The 25,008-nt window shown below is 41.2% G+C and overlaps 1 pseudogene across 1 annotated transcript in view; it reads right to left on the reverse strand.

Annotated features, from left to right (window-relative positions):
- Positions 1-2,711: 2,711 nt before the first annotated feature.
- The window catches only part of LOC123776584 (large ribosomal subunit protein eL32 pseudogene), a 38,076-nt pseudogene continuing 15,779 nt past the window's right edge, over positions 2,712-25,008 (reverse strand). The window contains exon 3 of the transcript XR_015728005.1: positions 2,712-24,808. The product of XR_015728005.1 is annotated as a large ribosomal subunit protein eL32 pseudogene (transcript). The remainder of the gene's footprint in view (positions 24,809-25,008) is intronic.

Genomic DNA, 25,008 nt, shown 5'->3' on the forward strand with positions numbered 1-25,008 from the left:
CCACAAAACACTAGCAAACTAAATTCAGCACGTATTAAAAGATTTGTAGATCCAAAAAAAACCACGATGTTCTAATATGATAACATGTTTCAAAAAACAAGTTTATATATCATGGCCAAGTGAGATTTATTCCCAGAGTGCAGGGACGGTTCTACCTACAAAAACCATTCAATGTAATAAACTACAGGAGTAGTAGTTTTCTAACATCCTCCCCTCAAAGAACCCTGATTTTGACAACCCTGGTGAATGAGAGTATCCATTGTGGGAATCCAACAGTCCAGTGGAGAAGTTCTAGCACGCCTTGGGGAAAGAAAAAAAAAAATCCAAAACTGGATTTGAAGAAATCCATTGCATTGAAGAAAGTAGGAGAAATCGTTTTACTTTATCTGTATCTCCATTCTCACAGAGTGGCACGGCTTAGTACCAAAAGGAGCACTTTGGCCTGCAATTTCTCCCACAGCAGAAAGTGAGAGCATGTGAGTGAGTGCCCAGCTTCCCCCGCTATGTGAGACACTGCCAAAGAGGCCCACCTTTTTCTTACCCCATCTGGAATCCTGAGGTAAGCTGCACACCCGAGGGTGAGGAGAGAATACGAGCATAGCGGGCAGGACTTCGAGTATAGCGCAGAGACGTGGAACGTATGTAACTGCTTTGTGGACTTCGTTACAAGGGCCATCACGAATCACTGCAGAGGTCTTGCCTGCAGATTCCCCCAACCGGCCCTCAGGCATCCCTAATGCTCTCTACACGTCACCCACATAACCTGCGCCCGCCACACACACACCCCTTGTGGTCAGTTCCCTGCGTGTGCCCGTGAGAGTGGCAAGTGCAAGCATTGGCAGAGGGCTCGTGAACACACACGGAAAGCTGGCCCAACTCTGCAATATCGTGAGAAAGCAAACAAAGCTCAACATTCACCACGATCCTAGGGAAAGTAAAGCTGAAGCTGTCAGTTAGCAGTAGGTCTAGCTTTGCAAAAAGAAGGCATACAATCTTGGGAATGCCACACACACACACGCACACACACACACACACACACACACACAAAGGGAACAAGAAGTGTGGAGCAGGCATACCCATAGAAAAGGTCTGAGGAAATCTCAGAATCCCTAGACAGGCTGACAGAAATCATTTCTCTCCCAAAGCCAGACAGTAAAGACTGGAGGAGGTTACCACTTCTTCACATGCCAAGACAGTAATCCAACACTTCAAGGAACATGAAAAATCAAGGAACTATGAAACCACCAAAGGAACACAATAATTTTTCAGGAACCAACCCAAAAGAAAGGGAGATCTATGTTTTGAATAAGACAAAATTCAAAATAGTGGCTTTAGGGAAGCTTAGTAACCTGCAAAGAAACAAAGAAAAACAATTCAAAAAATCAGAAAACAACACATGAACAAAATGAGAAGTTTAACAGAGAGACAGAAATCACAAAAGAGCTGAACAGAAATTGTGGAGTTGAAGAACAATGAAGGAAGTGATAATTGTAATAGCAAACATCAACAACCAACTTGATAGAAAGAAAGAATCTCAACTCGAAGACGAATCACTTAAATTGTCTATTCAGAGATCAACAACAACAAAAAGAATGAAAAGGAGTGAAGAAAGACTACATGGATTATGAAATACCATCAACTGAAACAATTTCTGCATTTTGGGAATACCAGAAGGAAAGGAGAGGGAGGAAGGGGCAGAAAACTCATTTAAAGAAATAATGACTGAGGGGGTGCCTCGGCGGCTCAGTCAGTTAAGCATCTGCCTTTGTCTCAGGTCATGATCCCAGGGTCCTGGGGGTCAAACACCCCATTGAGGTCCCTGCTCAGGTCCTTGCTCAGCGGGGAGTCTGCTTCTCCCTCTGCCTGCCACTCCCTCTGCTTGTGCTCTCTCTCTCTCTGACAAATAAATAAAAATCTTGAAAGAAAAGAAAAGAAGCTCATAGGTCCCCAAACAGATTCAACCCAAAGATATCTTCTACAAATACACTATAATAAAACAGTCTTAAAGAGAAAATATTAAAAGCAAAAAAACACAAAAAACAAAAAACCTCTTCACATACAAGGTAAACTCCATAAAGCTATCAGTGCCATTCTCAGCATAAACCTTGGTCACCAGGACAGAATAAGATGAAAAATCGAAGTACTGAAAGTAAAACACCGAGAATACTTCACCCGGCAAAGCTGTCATTCAGACCTGAAGGAGAGATAAAGAATTTCCCTGACAAGTGCAGTCTGAGCGAGTTAATCATCTCTGGATCTGCCATAAAGGAGTTCCTCAAGCTGAAATGAAAGGATGCTAACTACTGACATGAAAATATATAAAAAAGTAAAATATATCGGTCAAGGTAAGAATATAGTAAATTACAGAATATTCATACTATAATTTTGTGTTATATAAATCACTTAACTTTAATGCAAAGGTTAAAGGACAAAGCATTAAATAACTATTGCTACAATAGTTTATTGATGGATACACGATGTAAGAAGACAGATGCTGTGGGGCGCCTGGGTGGCACAGCAGTTAAGTGCCTGCCTTCGGCTCAGGGCGTGATCCCAGCATTATGGGATCGAGCCCCACATCAGGCTCCTCTGCTGGGAGCCTGCTCTTCCTCTCCCACTCCCCCTGCTTGTGTTCCCTCTCTCGCTGGCTGTCTCTATCTCTGTCAAATAAATAAATAAATAAATAAATAAAATCTTTAAAAAAAAAAAGACAGATGTTGTGACCTCAAAAACAAAATAGAAGGAGTAAAAGGGTAGTTTTTGTATGCAATCAAAATTAAGTTGTTATCAGCTTAGAATACACTGTTGTAACTACAAGAGGTTTTATGTAAGCCTCATGTGAATATTATTCAGTCATGAGAAAAAAGGAAATCCTGCTATGTGTGACAATATGCATGAGCCTAGAAAACGTAATGCTTGGTAAAATAAGCCAGACAGGTAAACACAAATACTGTATGATCGCACTTATATGTGGAATCTAAAAAACAAAACAAAACCATAAATAGGTCTAACTCATAGAAACAGAGTAGAACGGCAGTTACCAGGGTCTGGGGAGTAGGGAATGTGGAAAGACGCTGGTCAAAGGTCATAAGCTTGCAGTTGTAGGATGAATAAGTTTTGTGGATCTGATGTACATACATCATGATGATTATAGTTAATCATACTGTCTTGTATACTTGAAATTTGCTAAGAGAGTAAATATTAAAAATTCTCACCTCTCAAACAAAACGTAGCATAACTATGTAACATGATGGATATGTTAATTAATCTGCGTGTGGTAATCATTTCACAAAGTATATGTATATCAAATCACCACATTATACATGGTAAATACATACAATTTGAGTTGTCAATTATATCTCAATAAAGCTGGGAAAATGGAATGTACCAGATTAATAGAAAGAAGGGGGGGAAACCACATGACCATTTTGATTGAGGCAAAAAAAAGCATGTCAGCAAAAATCAACACCCTTTCATGATAAAAACATGTTTTCAACAGAAAACAGCAAGTGTTGGTGTGGATGGGAGACATTGGAACCCTTGTGCTTTGCAGCTGGGAATGTAAAATGAGGCAGCTGCTGTGGAAAGCAGTATAGAGCTTCCTTAAAAACTTCAACCTTATATTACCACCTGACGCAACAATTCCATATCTGGGTATGGACGCAAAGGAATTTGAAGAACAGACTCAAACAGATTTTTTTTTATAAGGGGATTTTTATTCTTTTTCTTCCAACTTTTTATACTAAGTGACTTTATTTTTTTTTCTTCAAGTTTTTATTTAATAGGCTAACATACATTGCAATACTGGTTTCAGGAGTAGAATTGAATGATTCATCACTTGCATACAACACCCATGGCCCAACATGACAAGCGCCTTCCTTAATGCCCATCACCCATCTAGCCCATCCCCCACCCACCTCCCTCCATCAACCCTCAGTTTGTTCTCTATCTTTAAGAGTCTTTTATGGCTTGTTTCCCTCTCTCTTTCTTTCCCCCCCTTCCCATATGTTCATCTGTATTGTTTCTTAAATTCCCATATGAGTGAAATCATATGATATTTTTCTTTCTCTGACTTATTTTGCTTAGCATAATACACTCTAGCTCTATGCATGTCCTTGTAAATGGCAAGATTTCATTCTTTTTGATGGCTGAGTACTATTTCATTGTGTATCTATACCACATCTTTATCCATTCATTGGTCCACAGACATTTTGGCTCTTTCCATAGTTTGGTATTGTTGATAATGCTGCTATGAACATCAGGGTGCATGTGCCCCCTTTGAATCTGTATATTTTTATCCTTTGGGTAAATACCTAGTTGTGTGATTGCTGGATTGTAGGGTTGTTCTATTTTTAACTTTTTGAGGAACCTCCATACTGTCAAACAGATGTTTTTATAGCAATTTCCATAGCACCATTTGTCACAATAGTCAAAATGTAGAAACAATCCAAATGTATGTTCATGAAAGAGTGGAAAAGCAAAATGTGATATATACATAGAATATTATTCAGCCATAAAAAGGAAGGAAATTTTGATATATGCTACAGCAGGATATAGCTTGAAAACTTGCTTAGTGAAATAAGACAGACACAAAAGGACAAATACTGTGTAATTCCAATTATATGAGGTACCGAGATTAGTCAAATTTATAGACACAGAAAGCAAAATAGTAGGTACCAGGGCCTCAAGGGGAGGGGAGAGGGGAAATTCTTGTGTGGATTTTTTCCAGTTTTATTGAAATGTACTTGACCTATAACGCTGTATAAGTTTAACGTGTACAACATAATGTTTTGTTATACGTATACTTTGTGAAATGATTACCATAATAAATTTAATTAATATCTATCACCTCACATATTTATATTTTTTTCTTGTGATGAAAACTTTCAAAATCTACTCTCTTAGCAACTTTCAAATATATGACACAATGTTGTTAACTGTAGTCAACATGCTATACGGTACATCTCCAGAACTTATTTATCTTACAACTTAAACTTTGTACCTTTCGATCTCCTTCATTCATTTCTCTCCTCCCCTACCCCCCACCATTGGTAATCACCAGTTAATTCTCTGTTTTTGTAAGTTTATTTGTTTGTTTAAGGCTCCACATATATGTGAAATCATACAGTATGTTTTCCTCTGTCCATATGACCTTCTCACCCTTCCTGGGCTGTGACATCTCACCCTGACTCCTGCTACCTCCATCCCCAATCCATGTGTGCTTCTCTCCCTGCTCAGGCTCTAACACCCCACACCAGCTGCTGCTGCTATTACCCCAACACATACGGTTGCTCTCCTCACCCTTCTTAAACCTGAACCCTGTGCTGGCTGCTGCCACTTCACTTAGGGATGCCCTGTTTACCCAACTGGATCTCCAACACTCCACATTGGGTTACCATAGTTGCCCTCTTCATCCCGCTTGAGACCCAATAGCCCATGGACCTTCCTATTATTGCCCCAACCCCATGTGTGGATACATTCTTTATTCCTCTTAGATTTCAACACCTTGCACTGGTCCTTCAGCACAACTGTTCCCACCTCCATTTGCAGACTCTGACATTCCAGCTCATGCTGCAAGGATGTCTTCCTACCCTTATTTGTGCAATCTCTCACCAGGCTGTTCCACAACCCACACAGACTGAACTTGCTTGGACTCACCTAATGGTTTTGGACTGAACCGTTCAGGAAGAAAAAAAGGAAGAATGGATAGAAGGAAGGCAAGAAGGATTGAAGGATAGAAGGGAAGGTAAGAAGAATGGAGAGAAAGAGGGGAAGAGTGACTTTCTATTATAGCTAACACTAGTTTTTTTAGTTACAAGATATATAGAGTACAATTTCCTTTTTTAAATAGAGCAATTTTAGAGCAATTTTAGGTTCATAGAAAAATTAAGTAGAAGGTACACAGATTTCCCACACATACTCTGCCCCCACATACACAGAGCCTTCCCCACTGTCAAAATCTGGCAACAGAATAATATATTTATTGTAATCAATGAACCCACATTGACACATCATTGTCACCCAAAGTTCTAGCTTACATTATGGTTCCTTCTTGGTATTGTACATTCTATGGATTTGAGTAACATGTAATGATTTTATATCTACCATTATAGCATCACACAGAATAGTTTCACTGCCATAAAAATCATTCATGTTCTGTTCTTCTCTCTTCCCCCTTAACCCTCAGCACCCACTGATGTTTTTACTGTCTCAGTTTGCCTTTTCCAGAAGGTCATGTAGTTGGAATCATACACTATAGAGATTTCTCAGATTGGCTTCTTTCACTGAGTAATATGCATTTAAGTTTGCATTAAAGTTTTCTCCGTGTCTTTCCGGGGCTTGATAGCTCATTTCTTTTTAGTGCTAGATAATATTCCATCATCTGGATGTACCACAGTTTATTTTTCCATTCACCCATTGAAGGACATCTTACCTGCTTCCAAGTTTTGGCAATTATGAATTCAGCTGATATAGACATCCATGTACAGGTTTTTGTACGGACGTAAGATTTTAAGTCACTTGGATAAATGCCAATGAGCACGATTACTGGATCATACGCCCAGAATGTGTTTAGTTTTGTAAGAAACTGCCAAACTGGGGCCCCTGGGTGGCTCAGTCGGGTAAGCAGCTGCCTTTGGCTCAGGTCATGATCCCAGGGTCCTGGGATCGAGTCCCACATCAGGCTCCCTGCTCACTGAGGAGTCTGCTTCTCCCTCTCCCTTTGCCCCACCCCCACTTGTGGGCTTGATCTCTCTCCCTCTTTCTCAAATAAATAAAATCTCTTTAAAAAAAAAAAAGAAAAGAAAAGAATCTGCCAAATTGCTTTCCAAAGCGGCTATACCATTATGCATTCCCACCAGCAATGAGTAAGAGTTCCTGTTACTGTACATTCTCACCAGCATTTGGTGGTGTCAGTGTTATGAAGTGAGCTATTCTAACAGATGTGTAGTGGAATTTCATTGGTTTCATTTGCATTTCCCTCATGACACACCATGTGGCTTTAGGCTTTGTTAGTTTTTCTTTTTCTAACTCCTTCAGGTGTAAGATTAGGTTGTTTATTTGAGATTTTTCTTGCTTCTTAAAATAAGCCTGTATTGCTATACACTTCCCTCTTTGAACTGCTTTTGTTCCATCCCAGAGGTTTAGACCATTGTGTTTTCATTTTCATTTGTTTCCCTGTTTGTTTGGTTTTTTTCATTTCTTCTTTGATTTCCTAGTTGACCCATTCATTGTTTAGTGGCACGTTGTTTAACCTCCATGTATTTGTGGTCGTTCTAAATTTTTTCTTGTGGTGGATTTCAAGTTTCATAGGCACCCCTTTCTCTTTTCTTTTTGATGAGTCTTGTGAAAGGTGTATCAATTTTGTTTCTCTTTTCAAAGAACCAGCTCTTCATTAATCTTTTCTATTATTCCTTTGAGGCCCCATTTCATTTATTTCTGTGCTGATCTTTATTTCCTTCCCTCTACTAACTTTGGGCTTTATTTGTTCTTGTTTTTCCAGCTCCTTTAGATGTAAGATTAGATTGTTTATTTGAGATTTTTTCCCGTTTCTTGAGGTGGGACTTTTATTGCTACATAATTCCTTCTTTCAACTGTTTTTGCTGTATCCCATGGATTTCAGAGTGTTGTGTCCTCATTCTCATTTGCCTCAATGTATTTTTTATTTCCTTGTTGATTTCTTCGTTGACTCATTGGTTGTTTGGAAGCATGTTGTTTAGTCTCCATGTTTGTGTTCTTTCCATTTTTCTTCTTGTAGCTGATTTCTAGTTTCATACATTGTTTTTGAACGGGATGCTTGATATGACTTTACTCTTAAATTTATTGACGTTTGTTTTGTTGCCTAATATGTGATTTATCTTGGAGAATGTCCCACGTGCACTTGAGAAAAATGTGTATTATACCGTTCCTAGATGGAATATTCTCTGTGTCTCTGTGTCTCTATCTCTCTCTATATAAAGTGGTAGATATAGATATGTAGATATTAAGTCCATCTTTTTTTAAAAAGATTTTATTTATTTAGTTGACAGAGAGAGAGACACAGCGAGAGAGGGAACACAAGCAATGGGAGTGGGAGAAGCAGGCCTCCTGCCGAGCAGGGAGCCTGATGAGGGGCTCCATCCAGGACCTTGTGATCATGACCTGAGCCGAAGGCAGACACCCAACAACTGAGCCACCCAGGAGCCCCGATATTAAGTCCATCTGTTCTAATGTGTGGTTCAAAGTTAATGCTTCCTCATTAATCTTCTGTCTGGATGATCCATCCATGGATGTAAGTGGGGTTTTAACATTCCCTACTGTCATTGTATTACTGTCAATTTCTCTGTGTCTGTTAACTTTTATATGCTTTATATATTTAGGTGCTCCTATTTTGGGTGCATAAATATTTATAAGTGTTATCTCTTCTTGTTGGTTTGATCCCTTTATTATATAATGCATTCCTTGACTCTTATTACAGCCTTTGGGGTTTTTAAAAATTTATTTGAGAGAGAGAGAGAGAGAGAGAGAGAGATATCGAAGCACAAGCAGGGGGAGGGGCAGAGGGAGAGGGAGAAGCAGGCTCCCAGTGAGCAGGGAGCCTGACGTGGGGCTCGATCCCAGGACCCTAGGATCATGACCTGAGGCGAAGGCAGACGCTTAACCAACTGAGCCACCCAGGTGGCCCTACAGCCTTTGTTTTAAAGTCTATTTTGTCTGAGATAATTATTGCTATCCCAGCTTTCTTTTCCTTTCCATTTACATGGAATATATTTTTCCAACCCTCATTCCTCCCGGTGTACGTCTTTAGATCTGAAGTGAGTCTCTTCTAGGCAGCATATAGATGGGCCTTGTTCTTTTTTTATCCATTTAGCCACCTAAGTCTTTTGATTGGAGCATTTATTCCACTTGCATTTAAAGTAATTATTTTAAAAATAAAGCAATTATTGGTAGGTATGTATTTATTGCCATTTGTTAATTGTTTTCTGGGTTTTTTGTCATTATTCTCTTTCCTTTCTTCACTTGCCTTCTTTCCTTGTGATTTGATACCTTTCTTTACTGTTATAGTTGGGTTCCTTTCTTTTTATTTTTTGTGTTCGATTATAGGTTTTTGGTTTGTAGTTACCATGAAGTTTATTTGACAACCTATGTATGTAGTAGTCTATTTTAAGTTGGTGGTCATTTATGTTCACACACATTCTGAAAGTACTACACTTTTAATGTTTTGATGTCGTTAATTTGCACGTTTTTATTTAGTGTATTCCTTAACTAATTAACGTAGATGCATTTACCTTTACTACTTTTGTCTCTCAACTCTCAGATTAGCTTTATAAGTATTGATCCACTGCTTTTTCTATATGTTTGCCTCTACCAGTGAGATTTTTTCGTTCATATATTTTCTTATGTCTAGTTTTGGTCTTCTCTTTTCCACTTAGGGAAATCCCTTTAATGTTTCTCGTAAAGCACATTTCGTGGTGATGAACTCCTTTAGATTTTGCTTGTCTGAGAAACTCCTTATCTCCCTTTCAATTCTGAATGATAATCTAGCTGGGTAGAATTTCCTTGGTTTTAACTTTTTTCCTTAAAGCACTTTGAATATATTGTCCCACTTTCTTCTGGCCTGCAAAGTTTCTGCTGCAAAGTCAGCTCAGAGTCTTAAGGGAGTTCTATGGTATGTTCCTATTTGCTTTTATCTTGCTGCTTTTAAGATTCTCTCTTTATCTTTAATTTTTGACATTTTAATTGTAATGTGTCTCAGTGTGGATCTCTGCATTCATCTTGTGTGGGACTCTGTGATTCCTGGACCTAGATGTCTGTTTTCTTCCCATGTTAGGGAAGTTTTCGGGTATTATTTCTTCAAATAAGTTTCTGCCCCTTTCTCTCTTTCTTCTCCTCCTGGAATTCCTATAATATGAATGTTCAACGTTGTCCCAGCCATCTCTTAAACTATCCCCATTTTTATTTTTATTTTTTTAAGATTTTATTTATTTATTTGAGAGAGACAGCATGAGCAGGGGGGAGGAGGCAGAGGGAGAAGGAGAAGCAGACTCCCCGCTGAGCAGGGAGCCTGGTGCTGGGTACAATCCCAGGACCCTGAGATCATGACCTGAGCCGAAGGCAGATGCTTAACTGACTGAGCCACCCAGGTGCCCCAAACAATGCTCATTTTTAAACAATTCTTTTTTCTTTCTGTTGTTCAGTCTGGGTGAATTGCACTACCCTGTCTTCCAGATCACTGATTTGTTCTTCTGCATCATTTAATCTGCTGTTGATTCCCTCGAGTGTAGTTTTCATTTCGGTTGTTATAGTCTTCAGCTCTGATTGGTACTTTCTTATATTTTCTATCTTGGTTGAAATTTTCACTGCGTTCATTCTTCCGAGTTTGGTAAGCATCTTTATGACCATTACTTTAAACTCTTTATCAGGAAGATTGCTTATCTTCATTTCATTTAGTTTCCTTCCCAGGTTTTTTCTTGTTCTTTCATTTAGAACATGTTCTTCTCTTTCCTCATTTTGCCTAACTTTGTGTGTTTGTTTCTGTGTATTAAGCAGTAAGCTATGGATCCCAGTCTTCAAGGACTGGCCTTATATTAGAGAAGTTCTGTGGAGCCCAGAAGTGTAATCCCTGGCCACGAAAGCGAGGAGCTCCAACTGTGTCCCCTTTGTGGGCTGCATGCACCCACCTCGTATGGCAGAGACACAGTTGTCGTGGACACTCTCGTGGGAGGTATGGCCCCCATCTCAGCTGGTTAAGAAGACCAGCTTTGACAGCTGCAGGTCCACTGGTGGGCAGAGTTATCATTCTGTCATCTGGGAGGCTCAGCCAACCCCAGCAAGTTGTGTGAGGCTTTCAGCAGGTCATGCCCCTTGGCATTAGCAATCTAGAGGGAGATTCCAAAATGGCACCCACCACTGCTGAGATCAGCACAGCAGAATGAGCTGCAAAAAAGGCTGCTGCCAGTTTCAGTTCCTGGAGAGAGGCCCAGCTGCCTCCTGCCTCTCCAGCAGGTTCTTTGATTCATAAGTGGGTCTCCTTCACCTATGATCTATGCACTTTCCCATCTGATGCTTTTTATGCTAGTTTCTAGATCAAGTGTGTCTGCACACAAGCCCTTCAAGAGTGGATTTCCTACAGTTCTATAGTTTTCCTTGAAGTATTCCCTGTTGGTTTTCAAAGACAGGTTTTTGCCAGCTCATCTCTACTGTGTAGGATTTGTTTGCGGTGCCCGATTTGGAGCTCGAATCTCTCACTCCTCAGGGAAGAGTTCTATACATTTGAGATCCCTTCTGACAGTGGAGCTCGCGCCTGGTATGTAGTTTTTTCCATAGCATGACCACATCTCTGCCTCTTCTGTCCATCTCAGTGCCATCCCTTGTTGTGGAGGTTCTGTTCTTCCAGGTTCTAGGTTCTCCTTAGAGGCAATTATTCCGGATGTAGGTGTAGATTTGTTGAATCCTCCCATGGGAGGAGGTTAGGTCAGGATATGCCTAGGCTGCTATCTTAAAACCTTTCCTTATGTTTAACATTTTAAGGAATTGTCAAACTGCTTTCCAAAGTAGGTGCACTATTTTTCTGTTGTCTCTTTATTTTTTTTTTTAAAGATTTTATTTATTTATTCCACAGAGATAGAGACAGCCAGCGAGAGAGGGAACACAAGCATGGGGAGTGGGAGAGGAAGAAGCAGGCTCACAGCAGAGGAGCCTGATGTGGGGCTCGATCCCATAACGCCGGGATCACGCCCTGAGCCGAAGGCAGACGCTTAACCGTTGTGCCATCCAGGCGCCCCTCTGTTGTCTCTTTAATCCAATAATCTTTCTTTAAAAACATTATTTTGAAAAGAAAAAAAGATTTTTTTCTTATGGTGACAGATGTTAACTAGACTTATTGTGGTGATCATTTAGCAAAATATGCATATACAAGTCATTATGTTGCACACTAGAAACTAATACAGTGTTATATGTTAATTATGCCTTGTTGATTTTTAAAAAGATTATTTTGGTTTTGAAATTCTTTCTTTGTGGGTTTTTTTAATGTTTGTTTGTTTCTTTCTTTATTTTAGTCATCTCTGCCCCCAGTGTGGGACTAGAACTCACAACCCCAAGATCAAGAGTCGCATGCTCTACTGACTGAGCTAGCCAGGCGCCCCTTCTTTGTGTTCTGTATGTAAATGCTATTTGTGTTTAAACAGTTTTATTGTTTCATTAGTCAGTATACCTCCACAAATAATACATCACAGTCCTACCTCTTGATTGTTAATTTTGGCTTTTCTTGACAAAACAAAACCAAAAACAGTAAAGTTTCTTTTGTCATATTAGGGTGAAAAATAATAAAATTTCCTCTCCTAATTTAGCTGATAATATTAAACTGCATATATGGTTTAAGACTTAATTAAAAACTTAAATGATTATCAATTTAGGATCAGCTTAACTGGGTAGTCCTGGCACAGAATCTCTCATGAGGAGGTTGCAGTCAAGCTGTCAGCTAGAACTCAGTCATCTGAAGCCTTGACTGGAGCTAAAGGATATGCTTCTGGGATGACTCATGCATATAGCCGTGGGCAGGAAGTCCTAGTCCCCTGCCTCATGGATCTATTCACAGGGGTGTTTGAGTGTCCTCATAACATGTCAGAGGATTCCCTCCACATCAAGTGATCTAAGAGAGACAACAAGGAAAGTTGTGATTCCTTTCATGACTAAGTCTCAGAAATCACAAACCGTCATGCCTGCTATATTCTGTTCATTAGAAGTGAGTCAACAGGGATGCCCGGGTGGCTCAATCACTTAAGCTTCTGCCTTCGGCTCAGAGCATGATCCCAGGGTCCTGGGATCGAGTCCCATATTGGGCTCCTTGATCAGTGGGGAGCCTGCTTCTCCCTCTGCCTGCTGCTCCCCCTGCTTGTGCTTTCTCTCTCTCTCTCTGCCAAATAAATAAATAAATAAATAATCTAAAAAAAAAAAAAAAAAGTGAGTCAACAAGTCCAGTCCACACTCAAAGAGAAAGGAATTAAGCTCCATTTCTTGAAGGGAGGTGTATCAAAGAATCTGTGGACATCTTTTAAAACTATCATACTGGCTGAGGGCAGGGGGCCCCTGTTCCTCCTCATGGGGGCCTCTAAATAGGGACCGTCCTTATGACACGTCAGCTGGACTTCCACAGAGCAGGTGATCCAAGAGAGAACCAGAAGGAATCCACAATGTCTTTTATGGCCTGATTTCTGAAGTTATACTCTGTCATTTCTGCAATATCCTATTGGTTACTCAGGGCAGCCTTTTTTCAGTGTGGGATGGTACTAAATAAGGGCATGTGTCCCAGGAAGCAGGGATCATTGGAAGCCATTCTGGATGCTGGCTACCACAAGTACCCAAAGGAAGCAATAATTAATTCTGCCAGGCCATTCTCTTTATGTCACAAGGGAAGTGACATAAAGATGGGCTTGTTGGGTCCCACTAACCCTAAGAAAAATGAGAAAAATCAGTAGAGATCATCTAGTCTGTCCTTGACTTGAAGACAGAAAGAAAGAACCATGACAGGTGCCAGAGGAGTCCACTTTCCACTGGCTTTTGATTCTATCTCCAGTTTTGCTCAAGATGTTTTATGCATGCTACTGAAGTGGCTGTAGGTGCTCTAGTCTCACAATAAGCAATTAGACCAGGCAGGAACTTCTTTAATAACAGCTATTAAGTACTTGATGAACCAAAATGGCTATTCAAAGCCACTTTTTGTTCTCTGTAATAATTAGGACGTGAGCTTCCTCAGGGAGATAAGGAGAATTGAGATGCAGCAGCCCCCACCGCTATTTCTGTCATTGCTTTAACATTCAGAACACAGAGTCTCTACCAACGAGTCTTTTAAAGCTTTTACATTTTTGGTGGGGGAACAGAAGAAAAGCAGTGGGAAGCTCAGCAGATTTTTAAAATATAAAATTTCCCATTTCTCTCAGAAAACTGAAAATAGCTCTTGAGTTATAATTTAGAAGTCTTTGTTCTTTCTTGTGTTGCTTTGGTTGTTTTTTTTTCCCCCAAAAAGCTTTGGAATTATCACACTGCTATAAATGTGGTCATGTTTCTTCTCTTTATTTTGTTATAAACTTTGCATACTTCTACAAAGGAATAGTTTGTAAACAACAATAACAAATATAAATTCAAAGAACTGTCCAGGCAAAGAAAAAGAGGATGAGAATCTTCATCTTTGGCCAGAAGGAAGACTTTTTCCCTCTCCTACATGGACAATAATGCACTGGGTTAGGGAGCACTCATTGCAGAAAAGCCACAGGCTCACAGTGACTCAAGAGGCCCACCCTCCTTTACCTCTGGACAGTCCAAGCCAGGCACCAGTCTTTGCTGTCTTTGCTGAGCACTGAACTCAGCCCACTGGCCTGCCCTGGACACAGAGGGGCCTCTGGAGTTATTCATTCCTTGCTTTGCCTTCTAAGCTTTTTCCTCTCATATATTAAATACTATTTATTGGTCATCTACTCTGTACCTGTGTTTTACATTAATTGTCCTGCTTCCTTCTCAACCCCTGCAAGGTGGTATCATGAACCTCAATTTACAGTTAGGTAAAGTGAAGCTCAGGGAGTGTATTAATCAGGAATCTTTCTTTTGCTGAAATGGAAAGCTCAAACTCAAACTCAAATGGCTTAAGCAAAGAGTATTTATTCGTTCACATAACCCAAACAAGCCAAGCCTGCTATATTCTATTCATTAGAAGTGAGTCAACAGGTATGCCTCAGGCACAACTGGATCTATGTGCTTATGTGAACCACCAGGGCCATGTTTCTCTCTCTAACCCTTGTTCCTGTACTCCTTGCAAGCAGACTCTTCCTTCTTGGTGGTAGGGAGATGGCTGAGGCAACCAAATACGCCAAATTTCATTAAGTATGGCAATTGTGGAGGTGCTCTATTTGGATCTCCCTTCTAAAAGAAGTTGCTGTTCAGCTGCAAGGAGCACCATTAGCTGACAGCCCCCAGTTGTACCACCTTCAGGATCCACCCCCTTTCTCGTCAACTACTAGCCAACAGCTGGACATAGCAAGGAGTACTGTGGCCTGGTCACTTCTGCCCAGCACATGATTCCTCTTGTGGTCAGTGTTTGCTCCAGAGCTCCCTTTGGATTGGCTGAGAATGTCAGATCTGACTGTGTCCTGAGGCTTCCCCTTTATCTTTCACATGCGTTACCTTCTGCCCTAAACAAACCTGTTGTACTTCAAAACCATCTCAGTGGGTCACAAATCAGGTCTCAACTGATACCAAAAGATTGGGATCATTCCTTGCATGTTTTCGGACCATAATGCTTTGAAACTCGAACTTAATCACAAGAGAAAAGTTAGAAAGAACTCAAATACATGGAGGCTAAAGAGCATCCTACTAAAGAATGAATGGGTCAACCAGGAAATCAAAGAAGAATTTTAAAAATTCATGGAAACAAATGAAAATGAAAACACAACTGTTCATAATCTTTGGGATGCAGAAAAGGCAGTACTAAGAGGGAAGTATATTGTGATACAAGCCTCCCTCAAGAAACAAGAAAGGTCTCAAATACATAACCTAACCCTACACCTAAAGGAATTGGAGAAAGAAGAGCAAGTAAAACCTAAACCCAGCAGGAGAAGAGAAATAATAAAGATCAGAGGAGAAATCAATGAAATAGAAGCCAAAAGAACAGTAGAATAGTTCTTTGAAAGAATTAATAAGATCGATAAACTCCTGGCCAGACTTATCAAAAAGAAAAGAGAAAAGACCTAAATTAATAAAATCCGAATGAAAGAGAAGAGATCACAACCAACACCGAAGAAATACAATTACAAGAACATATTATGAGCAACTATATGCCAACAAATTAGACAATCTGGAAGAAATGGATGCATTCCTAGAGATGTATAAACTACCAAAACTGAACCAGGAAGAAATAGAAAACCTGAACAGACCCATAACCAGCAAGGAAATTGAAGCAGTAATCAAAAATCTCCCAACACACAAGAGCCCAGGGCCAGATGGCTTCCTAGGGAAATTCTACCAAATATTTAATGAATTAATACCTATTCTTCTGAAACTGTTCCAAAAAATAGAAATGGAAGGAAAACTTCCAAACTCATTTTATGAGGCCAGCATTACCTTGATCCCAAAACCAAAGAAACACCCCACCAAAAAGGAGAATTATAGACCAATATCCCTGATGAACACGGATGCAAAAATTCTCACCAAGTTACTAGCCAAGAGGATCCAACAGTACATTAAAAGGATTATTCACCACAACCAAGTAGGATTTATTCCTGGGCTGCAAGGTTGGTTCAACATTTGCAAATCAATCAATGTGATACACTACATTAATAAAAGAAAGGACAAGAACCATATTTTCCTCTCAGTTGATGAAGAAAAAGCATTTGACAAAGTACAACATCCTTTCTTAATTAAAACTCTTCACAGTGTAGGGATAGAGGGTACATTCCTCAATATTACAAAAGCCATCTATGAAACCCATAGCGGATATATTTCTCAATGGGGAAAAACTGAGAGCTTTTCCCCTAAGGTCAAGAACACGGCAGGGATGTCCACTGCTGTTCAGTGGTGATAGTACTAGAAGTCCTAGCTGCAGCAATCAGACAACAAAAAGAAAGAAAAGGCATCCAAATCAGCAAAGAAGTCAAACTCTCACTCTCTGCAGATGATATATTTTATGTGGAAGAGCCAAAAAACTCACCCCAAAACTGCTAGAACTCATATAGGAATTCAGTAAAGTGGCCAGATATAAAAGCAATGCAGAGAAATCAGTTGCATTCCTATATACTAACAATGAGACAGAAGAAAGAGAAAGTAAGGAGTCAATCCCATTTACAATTGCATCAAAAACCATAAGATACCTAGGAATAAATCTAACCAAAGAGGCAAAGGATCTTTACTCAGAAAACTATAAAACACTCATGAAAGAAATTGAGGAAGACACAAAGAAATGGAAAAACATTCCATGCTCATGGATTGGAAGAACAAGTATTGTGAAAATGTCTATGCTACCTAGAGCAATCTACACATTCAATACAATCCCTATCAAAATACCATCAACTTTTTTCACAGAAATGGAACAAATAATCCTAAAATTTGTATGGAACCAGAAATGACCCCAAATAGCCAGAGGAATGTTGAAAAAGAAAACCAAAGCTGGTGGCATCACAATTCTGGACTTCTATTACAGCTGTATTATGAAGCTATAATCATCAAGACAGTATGGTACTGGCACAAAAACAGACACATAGATCAGTGGAACAGAATAGAGAACTCAGAAATGAACTCTCAACTCTATGGTCAACTAATCTTCAACAAAGTAGGGAAGTATATCCAGTGGAAAAAAGACAGTCTCTTCAACATGTGATGTTGGGAAAATTGGACAGCCACATGCAGAATGAAACTGGACCATTTCCTTACACCATACACAAAAATAGACTCAAAATGGATGAAAGACCTAAATGTGAGATAGGAATCCATCAAAATCCTTGAGGAGAACACATGCAGCAACCTCTTCGACCCCAGCCACAGCAACTTCTTCCTGGACACATCACCAAAGGCAAGGGAAGCAAGGGCAAAAATGAACAATTGGGACTTCATAAAAATAAAAAGCTTCTGCACAACAAAGGAAAGAGTCAACAAAACCAAAAGACAACCGACAGAATGGGAGAAAATATTTGCAAATGACATATCAGATAAAGGGCTACTATCCAAAATCCATAAAGAACTTATCAAACTCAATACCCAAGGAATAAATAATCCAATCAAAAATGGGCAGAAGACATGAACAGACATTTCTGCAAGGAAAACATCCAAATGGCCAACAGACACTTGAAAAAGTGTTCATCACTCAGCATCAGGGAAATACAAATCAAAACCACAACGAGATACCACCTGACACCAGTCAGAATGGCTAAAGTTAACAAGTCAGGAAATGACATATGTTGGCAAAGATGTAGAGAAAGGGGAACCCTCCTACACTGTTAGTGGGAATGCAAGCTGGTGCAGCCACTCTAGAAAATGGTATGGAGGTTCCTCAGAAAGTTGAAAATAGAACTACCCTACGACCCAGCAATTGCACTACTGGGTATTTACCCCAAAGATACAAATGTAATAATCCGAAGGGGCACCTGCATCCCGATGTTTATAGCAGCAATGTCCTCAATAGCCAAACTATGGAAAGAGACCAGATGTCCATCCACAGATGAATGGATAAAGAAGATGTCACACACACACACACACACACACACACACACACACTGGAATATTATGCAGCCATCAAAAAATGAAATCTTACCATTTGCAACGATGTGGATGGAACTAGAGGGTATTATGCTAAGCAAGATAAGTCAATCAGAGAAAGACAATTATCATACGATCTCACTGGTGTGGAATTTGAGAAACAAGGCTGAGAATCATAGGGGAAGAGAGGAAAAAATGAAACAAGATGAAACCAGAGAGGGAGACAAACCATAAGAGACTCTTAATCTCAGAAAACAAATGAGGGTTGCTGGAGTGGAGGGGGGTGGGAGGGATGGGGTGGTTGGGTGATGGACACTGGGGAGGGTATGTGTTGTGGTGAGCGCTGTGTGTCGTGTAAGACTGATGAATCACAGACCTGTACCCCTGAAACAAATAATACATTCTATGTTAATAATAAATAAAATAAAAACCACCTCAGCATCTTCCTCCTTCTGGAGTCAACTGACATCTCTCATCTCACTGGCTCCCATCCCCATATGAGGCAGATGTCCTTTCTTCACCAAGATCCCTTTGGATCCCTTTGAACTTCCAGTGTGCTCTTCTAACACCCGGCACCTGTGCGCAGGCGGTGTTCTCAGAGCCTCAGGGTTAGCCCATCACCCTACCTGGACATTCAGAAGGTCCAAGGCCTAGGTTACTCCCATGCTTCCTCTCCTTGCCTCCCACCTGACTGGTGACTGGCAGGTCGAGAGTTTCAACGCTAAGGCTCTCTGCTTCTGGGCAGACCTTCTGAAACATAATCTACCCTCCAGATCTCCTCTGTAGCGTCAGGCCAAAGCAACCCTCTATAGGACTTTGCCTGGGATCACACCTTGCCTGGTTCTCTCGCCTACACTACCCTCCTTCTCCCACTTCACTTCCCATCTGTCCTGGGAGTACTTGCTTAATAAATTACCCACTTGTGAATCCTCTTCTTCGTGTGCTTTTCAAGAACCCAACCAAGAAGCTGGGACCACAGCACCTGTCACGTGGTCTCTTCCACAGAACAGCTCCGGTTGGGTCCTCTCCCTATTTTTGCTCCATTGGGCCTATGGGTTGTAGCTGCTTCCTACTGCCACTCACTTTAGCATGCTTCCCCAGGCCTTGATTGTTTCCCTGGGCTCCTTCCCACTCCTTTGTAAGTAGCCCTTCCATTAAACTCTCCCCCGTTACGGCTTTGGAGTGTGCTACCTGCTTCTTGCTAGAACTCTGAATCATAAATATGATCATTACAGGATTTAGTTTTTTAATTATCTATCTATCTATCTATCTATCTATCTATCTATCTATCATCTATCTAGTCTATCTATAAAATTCATAGTACCCTAGAGGTTTGAAATGAGACAGAGGTTTAACATTGTGGAATGATTGTCCTTTTCCCCTAGCCAATAAGCTAGGCTCTGGACTGCATCTATAATAAGCTAAATTAGAGATAATATCGAAGATCTGATTTTGAAGTTCTTCCTGACGTAAAGACAGAGGTAATGACCTACCTCCTCCTTCAGATTGGCCCTCAAAAGCCTTCCAGCTGGAAATAACCAGTAAACAACTTGCAAAAGGTGACCTCGGGCGCTAGATGGCAGCCGTGACCCACTGGTGCTGCGGCTCACAGCCGCCATGGACAGTTCCAGCTTGCCTGGCTCTGCAGGTCCAGCAGAAACCAGTTTGCCTGCTGGCAAGCTCCTCTTAAATCAGGGCTGTCAGTCCTTCCTCCAACACAGAGGCAGTTTGTGCTTTTCCAGCAAGTGGGGTACCTGGGCCTCCCCGCCCTGCCGGAGCTTGGGAAGGTTTCTGTTTCTATCTCCCTATACAGGCCTCCCTCAGAGCATCTGTTACTAGACGCTCGAACACCAGTGCAGACCCAAGGGTCTGGATCTCTGGGGAAGAGGCTGTAGGATAACAAGGCTTGGGGCAATCCCTCTCAGTACACGAACTATGAGTGGGTTTAGGCCGCCTCCTCTGGCTAACTGACCTCCACAACTGCTTCTGCTGGCCTCCCTGACCCGCGCTGGCTTTATTTATTTATTTTTTTAAGATTTATTTGTTTATTTTAAAACGAGAGAAAGCGAGAGCACGCCCTCCGGGGGTGGGGGGGCAAGCGCGGAGTGTGATGCCGGGCTCGATCCCACAACCCTGCAATCACAACCTGAGCCCAAATCAAGAGTCAGACACCGGACTGAGCCCCCGGGCACCCCTACACATAGTGAATTTAGACACAGCTGTATCCACAGGAGTTTTAGGCATGGCTGGATCCAGGTGCTGAAAAAAAATCATCAGGAATCTCTTTGTCTCCATCTATCTTTTCCCTTTTCTTTTGAACACAAACTCCTAAGTGGTAAAAGAAATACTTGTCTTTCTTCATAGTTTTGCTGAGACTCCCAGACTTGATGTAGGTCCAAAGTCATCCCTAGACTAAGCACGTGATCACTAGTCAAATGCCCATTGCTAGAAGAAGGAATAGGTCAGGATGGGAATGAGGAAGACTTGGATTCCCAAGAAGAAAACTCAGGGCACTATTACCTGGAGAAGGACACAGGACAAGCCACAGTAACAGATGCCCAGGATGACCAAGCAGGCTAGTTCCCTTTCCCCTCACCCCCACGCACTCACGTATCTACTGACTCACTCAGTACACCTCAAAGTCTCCTACAAGAAAGCCCTTCCACCTTTCCCTCTACTCTCCTACCCAGGCAAAAGTCCTGTTTATCCAGCCTCTGTGTCCTCCTACCACACAGTCCCCTAACATCCTGTTATTTTCCTTCAAAGCACTGATCAGTTCAAGATTGTATAGAAACATGCAATTATTAACCAAGTGTGTATCTTTCCACTAGATTATAATCTTTAAAGAAACAAGATTTTGGTGTCCTAGAAGCCTGGTATAGTACAGTCACTGGTACAGTAGGTACTCAGTAAATATGTGTTCATTCATTCACTTGATACTTATCTATAAGACACTGGGGATAGGAAGTCCAATCAGATGCGGTCTCTGCCTGGCTTCTACACTAGTGAGGGAGACAAACAATTAAATCAGTGCTCACTATAAAACGGCAACGCTTTCTCCAAGAATGGTGGACTCAAGGGAGCCAGGGGGAGGAACGTTTAAATCAGAAGGCTCCAGGAGAGTTTTCCTGAAGAGTCATGATCTCGACCTCACTTTTAGAAAAATATGCAAGATGAATGAGAGGAGGAGGGTGCCCTCAGACTCATGTTAGGAAACACGGAAATGTAACACAGCCTGAAATTTTCCTGGGAGAATTGATGGCCTCAGTCTCATTTCATTCACTGTCTAGAATAGGGATAACTATGTAAGAATTAGGCCTTTAGCTAAAGCTATGCCTATAAGAAAAAAAAAAAAAAAAGAATGAAAGAAAGAAAAGAAAAGGGGGCAGTGTCTACAGTAGAATTTTTTTTGGAAAAAAAAGAAAGTAGAATTTTTTGGACAAAAAACAAGCTTGAAAGGATAGGGAGAAGCTCGCTGATGACATCAGCAACCGACAAGGCAAATGCCACATAGTAGGCCCTCAATAAATGTGTGGGTGCCTGGATGAAAGTCATTGGAATCAGGTTTTGTTTAAAAGCCAGCCAAGGATATGGCCCATTAAGAATCCAAGCAGACTCCTAAAGGCACACAAAAGAGACAAAGGGCGAAAGAAATTACTTTAAAGCAGGAAGATTTATAGAACGCTGTGTGTGTAGAATAAAAATGTGCCCGGCTTCACATGCCATTTGCTGCCAGGATCTGAGATTGTTACTAAGAAAAGGGTGGGAGGAGGCTGTTGGGGGGAATCAGATGCCAGGCCAAGACACAGGCACTGAAAATTCAGCATTTGGGGTTTGAAAAGAGGGCCTGGAACACAAGCCTCTTTTGTTTTTCAGGCTTCTCTTAATTACCATGTTTGAGACCTGGGATTTATGAAAAGAGCAGTATTCAAAAGGACAATTTACACTCCATTATAGAGAAAGCTCAGTCACAGTCCCCAGCTTCCCCTCTGGTTGCAACCTGAGTCATTTGTGGAATGGCTGTGTGAAGTATGGAGGAGAGCTATAAATGGTTTATAAATCAGCCTGTTGCATCACAAACCGAAGCAGTCGCTGCTCCCAAGGCTGGCAGCAAAATCATGAATCAGAGTCTAAAGTTCTAGAACTACGTTTGTGAATCAAATCTCACAATGGGTTGTCGTTAATGGCATTCTACAGCTATGCCCTCATCCCCAGATCTCCTCGGTGCGAACCACACCCTGTCACGCACACGCATGGAACCTGGAATCTCTTCTTTCCAAAGATGGATGAGCTAATGAAAGGGGTCACTTCCCAATCACTTTATCTCATAGCCTTTGGTCAAAGGAACCCTACCCTTTATTCAACACCTGCTGTACGGAACATTTCCCCTACTCTGCCCTCGGGATCATCAAATCTCTCTCAGTGATGGCAGACTTTAGATCTTATCCCATGCCAGTCTCTGTTCTAAGTGTTTTATGCATATATAATCAAATTTATGTCACAACAGTCTTAGGGGGGATCTTGCTATCATCCCCCACTTTTCAGATGAGGAAACCTCTTTGGCTCAAAGAGGTTTGGTAACTTGCTTAAGGTCACATAGCCCTTAAATGGTTATGCCAATGTTGGAAGCAAGGTCATCAGGCTCCATAGTTGACACTCTCAACTACTATGACACGCTGCCTTGTCAGAGAGGGTGCCATCTAAGCCAGATGGAGCTATCCCTTGTCACAGCCCTATTCTGTTAACCACGCCTGGTCCAGCTACCTCCCACCCCTCGCTGCCACTCACGAAGTTCTGAAGAAGCTGCCAACTTGACCAGGCACAAACCAATCAGCACATCAGTGTTCCCCTGACCTTAGTTATTGGCTCAGTGCTGGGCCTGTGACTCAATCAGAGCCAGTGAATCATGATGGGACTTTTCCTGGGGCTTCTGGGAGAAGGTAGTCCTCCATTCTCTCCTGGTACTGGTGATGGGAAGATGTGGGGAGAGAAGCTACTACAGCACTTTTACTGCTATGAAGGGAGGCCCCTAAGAGGGAGTCAAAAAACAGAGAATACAGAACAAAGAGAAGAACCCCCCAGCACAGGACTACTGGGGCATTGCCAAGAGTACATGGTGTTGGGTTCGTGCCATGCAATATAATGAGGGCCCCTGAAGTTGGGTAAGGCATATTGCCATGACCCAATTGGAGCCCTGAATCCAGCAACTCTTGAAGTGCCAAATACTTCCAACACTGTTTGGTTCCATGAACCAGCGTATCCCTTTCTAAAAGCCAATATGAGTAGGGTGTTTTGCAACTTGAATTGCAACTTGAATCATAATGCACTATAATCAAAACAATTTCAACAAACCTTGCAATAGCAGAGCCAAAAAACCCACTAGTTACTGTGGTAGAACAGTAAGATTACTGATCGAAGATGGAACCATGACTCAAGGCCCTCACCATGCTAAGGAACAGAGAAAGAGCCAAATCTCTTAAATTCTCAACCATTCTTAAGATTTACATTTTTGTACAAATGGACAACAGCACAGATAATCCTCCCCAAATGGCTATTAATGGATTCACTTTCATAATTACATTGAATTCTAGTTAATGTTAAAATGACTTTAAATGCTCCCAGCAGGGCAGAAAGTTGTGGACCAGAAGTCTGTTGAAGATGGGGCAAAGTCAGCCAGGCATCCAAAAATAGCCAGGGGATTTGGTTTGGTGAGGTGGTCAGAGAGGACTTTAGCCTTATGAATGTGTTAATTTCTTGTAAAGGAATGTATTTGTAAATCATTCATATAATTAAAAGTTAACTTTAAAATAGGGTTAAAGAACAAGTCATGTAATTGCATTATGATACTCTTTTTTTGGTAGTTTTATGGTTTTATTAACACATACACGATGACATATGCCCTCTGTCTATTCACTTTCCTCACGGCGCAGCCTGCCATTGGGTGTGGTGACTCTTATGGCCAGGTGGGCTGCTCTTTTCGTAGTGGCTTTGTGGTTCTTAGAGGAGACATTGTGAGCAATCTTTGCACAGTCAGATTTGTTGTACTTCAAGCTCCTTGACGTGTCCTGGGAACTTCCAGAAGACACTGGGCAGCAGGCGCTTTGTTTTCTTGTTGCTCCTGTAACCAATATTGGGCATCGAGATCTGGCCCTTGGTTCTTCTGTGCACCATATTGTCAATGCCTCTGGGATTCTGCCAGTTGTGCTTAATTTTGACATATGGGGTCTGGCTGGTGCTGGATGAATTTCTTGGTCCTCTTTTGAATGATCTTGGGCTTCACCAGAGGCCTGAGGGTGGCCATGATGCCAGTTGGAGATGGCTGCCACCAGCTCAGGCAGTGCCAAGGAAAAGCTATCATATTTCTTTATTTTTTAAATAGTGGAACCCCTCAAATGAAATGTTTCGTAAAACACTGTAGTGAACATCTGTTGTGTTTCTCTTCTTTGGTACAGAATTCAAGAATATGATACTTGCTTCCTGGGAACGACCTTGGCCTGTTCACCCTCAATTTTGGTTCAGACACATGGTCTTAATGAAAATATAATAAATTGATTCCTGAGCTCTCCTGGCTCTTTTTTCCTCCATGACAATTCTGGAAAGAGACAGCAGTGGCATAGTATTTTAATCTCCCTGAATCCTCTCCCCATCCAAAAAAAAAAAAAAAAAAGCAGGCAGAATAACTAGATGATAAAACTAAAAACAACCATGGACCACATCAATAACAAGGTCAGATGATAGGGTGTCTCCACAAATTCAAAAATACAAGAGAGTAAGGACAAGCAGCACCACCAC

This window comes from Ursus americanus, chromosome 21, assembly GCF_024610735.1.
Source record: "Ursus americanus isolate L20-20 chromosome 21, mUrsAme1.1.p, whole genome shotgun sequence".
In the NCBI taxonomy this organism is placed as follows: domain Eukaryota; kingdom Metazoa; phylum Chordata; class Mammalia; order Carnivora; family Ursidae; genus Ursus; species Ursus americanus.